We start from the raw sequence: 6,374 nt of genomic DNA on the forward strand, positions 1-6,374 counted from the left end.
TCTTGCTCAATTTGAACCAAAGAAGGTGGAAGAAGCTTTGCAATATGAAAATTGGGTAGATTCCATGGACCAAGAACTATATCAATTTGTTAGAAAATGTGTGGGAATTGGTTCTAAGACCAAAAGACACTCATGTGATTGGCACCGAATGGATCTTCAAGAACAAGATCGATGAGGATAGTGAGGTTGTGAGAAACAAATCGAGATTAGTGGCTCAAGGATATACTTAAGTTGAAGGTATAGATTTTGATGAGTCATTTGCTCCGGTATTAAGACTTGAGTCCATTCGGATTCTTCTATCTATAGCTTGTATCATGAATTTCAAGCTTTACCAAATGGATGTGAAGAGTGCATTTTTAAATGGGCTTCTCCAAGAAGAAGTATTTATGGAACAACCGAAAGGGTTTCAAGATCCTCATTTTTGGACCATGTTCTCCGATTGAAGAAAGCTCTAGAAAGCTCCCCGATTGAAACAAGTACCAAGGGCATGGTATGATTGTTTAATGTCATATCTTTTGGATTGTGGCTTCAAACGAGGTCATGCTGGCCTAACTCTCTTTGTCAAACGAGATGAGAAATCTATTCTTGTAGCTCAAGTTTATGTTGATAACATTATGTATGGTTCATCAATCGATGCACTCGGTCAAGAATTTTCGGAAGAAATAAAGAAAGAATTCGAAATGAGCATGGTGGGGGAGCTAAACTACTTTCTTGGCCTTCAAGTGAAGCAACAAAAGGATGGTATTTTCATATCTCAAGAGAAGTATGCCAAGGATCTAGTTAAGAGATTTGGTTTGGACTCAATGAAACATGCATCCACTCCAATAAGCTCTTCTGCCAAACTTAGCTTAGATCCAGCTAGTGTGGAAGTTGATCCAACCCTATATAGGAGCATTATTGGTAGCCTCTTATATCTCACTGCAAGTAGGCTAGACATAGCTTTCAGTGTTGGAGTCTATGCATGTTTTCTAGTAGCACTAAAGGAGTCTTATATGATGGCGGTTAAAAGGATCATACGTTATGTCAATGGAACATCCGACTATGGGATTTGGTAGTCAAGAGATTCAAATGATAGCTTAGCTGGTTACTCAGATACTGATTGGGCCAGGTGTGTTGATGATAGAAAAAGCACCTCAGGAGGATGTTTCTATCTCAGAAACAATTTGGTGTCATGGATGAGCAAAAAGCAAAACTCAGTGTTATTATCGACTACTGAAGTGGAGTACATTGCTACGGTTAGTTGTTTTGCTCAACTCTTATGGATGAAGAAGCTTCTTCATGATTATGGGATTTCTCAAGACACCATTTGCATTTTCTGTGACAATACAAGCAACATTAACCTATCCAGGAATCCTATTCAAAACTTAAAGTCAAAGCATATCGAAATTCGATATCACTTCATTCGTGACTTGGTGGAGGAGAAAGTAGTATGGCTGGAGTTAATCAACACCGAAAATCAAAAGGCTGACATCTTTACTAAACCCCTTTATGGTCCTCGGTTTGAGTCTCTTTGTAAGACCATTGTTGTCAGTATCATTCCTTTTCTCATATCCTTGATGTGACCCTCACATTTCTATCATTAGTGCATTCATGTAGAAGGGGTCACTCATGTCATCATGATGTTTCTCTCAATGCTTTTTTCTTTGTTTGCTTTGTTTGTTGATCTTACTTTAATGTTTTTGCTTTGAGAGAGTAAAAAAAATCCAACAACTTATAAATAGTATAAAATCTCAAAAAGTTTGATTGTTTGTGTTGTGTCATATCACATGTTGAGTTTGGTCTAGTACCTTTGTACTAATGGCATAGTGCATGTACAAGCTTAGCTTGTTATGTATGCACATTTTAAGTGTTAGTGATATCTAGAAATCTATGTTTGATTGTTATAAATAGACCTTCAAGCTTGTCATGAATATCTAGCCAGTGGTCTTGTTTGATCTTGATACATGCGTAGACTTTCTCCTATATATCTCTTCACATTTATTTTTATGTTAAAAGGCTCTTCAAATGTCTATCTCTAAAAAGAGAAAGAGCTAAAAAGGCATTGCTTCAAAAACTAGTTTAACTAGGAAAAGGTGGAACAAAATGTATTCAAAATGTATTGATGAGTAAAATTATAGCACGCAAGGACTTAGCCCGTCGCCTTAGTTATGAATGGGCTTTATAGATTAAGCTGATGGGGTAAAGGACGAGAGAACGCTGAAGACCTAAAAAACTGATGGACAGTGACTTGACAGGATGAAAGTCAGCTCACCCAGGAGGTAACGGCATTAAGAAGTTGATGTCGTTATGGTTGATGGGAATAAGACAAACTGACGATCTTGAAGCTGACGGTCTTAGTGAAATCTTGGCTTGGTCACCACGCATGAGTATATAAGGAAATGACTTATATGCCACGCTTAATGTTAGTATCTTGTAAGGAAAAGATTCCGTAATATGTGCTCATTAGGATTCCTATAAGGAAAGGACTTGTAGCCCAAGAAAGAGATGATCAACCCTCTACTACTATAAAAGCCCCAATACCCTCACAAATTAAGGTACGCATAATTACGCCCTTTCTAGCACTTTAGAGTTGTAAAAAGGTTCTAACTTGACCTACGGAGGGTATTTGGCCGGCACCACACCACTGCTCTCTGTTAGGTCCTTTCTTTTCTTTGTGCAGGTATCGTTTCAAGTGAGCAAGCATTGTGTAACTCACTGGTGATATTTTTGGCATCATCAGTTAGTGCCGTCTGTGGGAAGGAACTTTTTTTGGTTTGTAAGCCATAGCAAACGCTTTCCGGACAAAAGAGTTGCATGGTGCTGACTCGCTCGATGGCAACAAACAACGTTCAAGGAGACGAAACCCATGCAGCGGCCCTCGAAAGGCAGGTGCAGACCTTGGCTGCTGCCGTAAAGTGCCTTACTAAGCAGAACCACGATCTAGAGGAACAGTTACACCAGAAAAATGCAGGTCACGACACTCAAGAGTAGGACCAAGAAGGCACTAGTGCCGATAGAAGAGAACGAGAAGAGCCGGAGGGTAGTAATGCTCCTAGTAGACTAGAGCGTCAAAATTTGAGCATGCCATCCCTTATGGATGCGACTTGACCACACATTGCCACAGAGATACAGGCAATAAAGGAACAAATGGAGGTCATGATGAATGCTCTCAAAGGATGGGTATCCAGTGACCTTGACGATCTGGTAAATTGCACCGACTCGCCGTTCACTTAGTTGTCAATTCCTTCCCCTTGCCACATAAATTTTGCATGCCGCATATGGACAGTTATGACAGAGTGAAGGACCCTCTGGATCACTTAGAGCCTTTAAGACTTTGATGCACTTTCAAGGGGTAGCAGACGAAATCATGTGTAGGGCCTTCCCTACAACGCTGAAGGGCCCCGCAAGGGTATGGTTCAGCCGACTGATGCCGAACTCCATTAGCACTTTCAAGGAGTTAAGCGCTCAGTTCACTACACACTTTATCGGGGGACACAAGTATAAGAAGTCCACGGCGTGCTTGATGAGTATCAAGCAACGAGAGGACGAGATGCTAAGATCCTACATTACGTGCTTCAATAAGGAAGCGCTATCGATTGACGAAGCCGACGACAAAATACTTATAGTAGCCTTCACAAATGGGTTGCGAAAGGGTAAGTTTTTGTTCTCACTATATAAAAACGACCCCAAGACCATGTCGGAAGTACTCTACAGGGCCACCAAGTACATGAATGCTGAAGACGCGCTGCAGGCTTGGGAGTAAAAGCCAAGAAAAAGGGAGAGGCAAGAGAATGCACGACAAGACTAGGGGCGGAAGAAGCCAAGGGCAGGGGATCAAAGGGATGAAAGGCGTTCTAAGCCCCCGGGAAGGAGGTTTACAAGCGTCACCCCATTGACCACCCCGATAGATCAAGTCCTAATGCAAATCAAGGACGAAGGGGCTCTGACCTTTCTAGGAAAGCTGAAGGGGGATCCTAACAAGCGGTCTAGAGACAAATATTTTCGCTTCCACTACGACCACGGACATGACACAGCTGACTGCTCTGACTTGAAATAGCAGATTGAAGCCCTTATTAAACAAGGGAAGTTGCAGAAGTTCGTTAGCAAGGAAAGAGCAGATCCGCCTCTGCAAGAACAGGCCCCTCGATGAGACAACGAACGACCAAGGCAACCCTTGGGAGACATAAGGATGATCGTAGAGGGAATGGCCGCCAATGGCCTATCAAACAGAGCTTGTAAGACTTATCTCAGAGTGGTCCAGAATGTCCAACTCACAGGCGTCATCCTGAAGATGTCGCGAGTCAACAACCCTCTTATTGGATTGTCGGTAGAAGATGCCCGACGTCTCCACCATCTGTACGACGATGCACTGGTCGTTAGCTTTCAGGTAGGAGACTATAACGTGTACTGGGTCTTGATTGACAATAGAAGCTCCGCAGATATTCTCTATTACCCAGCATTCCAATAGATGCGGATCAGCAGAGTGCGACTAGTTCCAACCAATGCTTCACTCGTCGGGTTCGGCGGAACAAAAGTGTACCCCCTAGGCGCGGTCACGTTACTAGTCACCATTGGAGATTATCCTCAACAAACCACGAGGAACGTCATGTTCCTTGTGGTCGATTGCTCTTCTGCCTACAACGCCATCATAGGGCGGCTTACCCTTAACTCTTGGAAAGTTGTAACCTCGACCTATCACCTGATGATCAAATTCCCTATTAAGTACGGAATAGGGGAATTATGAAGGGATCAAGTGGCCGTGCGGGAATGCTATATTGCAATGCTGGAAATGGATGATCATTTGTAAACCATGAGCATAGAAGAGCAGCAGACAGGTGTAGAACCCGTAGAAAAGCTCGAGGAGATACCCCTTGATAACTCATGTCCGAACAAGACCACAAGGATTGGTATTCTCGCCAGCCCGATGATTCGCTTAGAACTCATAACCTTCCTTAAGGAAAATCGGGACGTATTCGCCTGGAGCCATGAAGACATGCCAGGAATAGACCCTTTAGTCATGGTGCATAGGCTGAACGTGTCGCCTTCCTTTCCACCCGTTCGACAAAAGAAGCGGGTGTTCGCCTCGGAACGAGATCAGGCCATAGCTGAAGAAATTCACAAACTACAGGAGGCAAACTTTGTTAGAGAAGTTTACTATCCGGACTGGCTAGCGAACATTGTAATGGTTAAGAAAGCCAGCGGGAAGCGGAGGATGTGCGTGGACTTCACCGACCTAAACAAAGCATGTCATAAAGACAGCTACCCCCTCCCAAGGGTTGACATTCTAGTAAACTCCATAGCTTGACACCAGCTGTTAAGTTTTATGGACGCTTTCTCTGGTTATAACCAGATTAGGATGCATGAAGCCGATCAAAAGAAAACTTCGTTCGTTACTAGTCAAGGCCTCTTCTGTTATAAAGTGATGCCATTTGGCCTAAAAAATGCGGGCGCGATGTATTAGAGGCTCATGAATAAGATGTTCGCATAGCAGATTGGGAGAAATGTCCAAGTCTACGTCAACGATATGTTGGTGAAAAGCCGAAGGGAGGAAGACCACTTGGAAGACCTCAAGGAAACATTCGACACTCTTCGCTCATACAACATGAAGCTTAATCTAGGAAAGTGTGCATTCGGAGTGACAGCGGGAAAATTCCTAGGATTCATGATGTCGTAGAGAGGCATCGAAGCAAACCCAAACAAGATTCGGGCCATAATGGAGATGGCACTCCCAAAAAATGTGAAGGAAGTGCAAAGCCTTAGTGGCAAAGTAGCGGCATTAAATAGATTCGTATCAAGGGCGACGGACAAATGCTTACCCTTTTTTCGCACGCTAAAGAAATCCTTCGAATGGACTACCGAGTGCCAGCAAGCATTTGAGGAGTTAAAAGCTTATCTCTCTTCCCCATCGTTACTAAGTCCCTCGCAGGTTGGTGAGGAGCTTTTTCTCTATCTAGTCATTTCCCCTACTGCCGTCAGGGCCGCCCTGATAAGAGAAGAATAAAGAGTGCAAAAGGTCGTTTACTACGCTTGTCGGGCACTTCGTGGTGCCGAAGAAAGATACCTACCCATGGAGAAACTCACCTTCGCCCTGATTATGGCAGCACGCAAACTCAAGCCGTATTTTCAAGCCCATACTGTGGTCGTTTTAACCGACAAGCCCTTACAGCGGGCATTAAGCAACCTAGAAGCTCCTGGCCGGTTAGCGCTATGGGCCATAGAATTGAGCGAGTTTGATATCCAGTATCAGCCGCGAACTGCCATTAAAGGACATATTGTCGCAGATTTTATAGTAGAGTTCACAAATGACAAAGACAGGGGGCAGAGGAATCTCTGCAATGGAGTATACATGTAGACGGATCATCCAATAGGCAGGCCGAGGAAGCAGACATTGTACT

The sequence above is a fragment of the Quercus suber genome, unplaced genomic scaffold (assembly GCF_002906115.3).
Source record: "Quercus suber isolate HL8 unplaced genomic scaffold, Cork oak 2.0 scaffold_187, whole genome shotgun sequence".
Lineage (NCBI taxonomy): Eukaryota > Viridiplantae > Streptophyta > Magnoliopsida > Fagales > Fagaceae > Quercus > Quercus suber.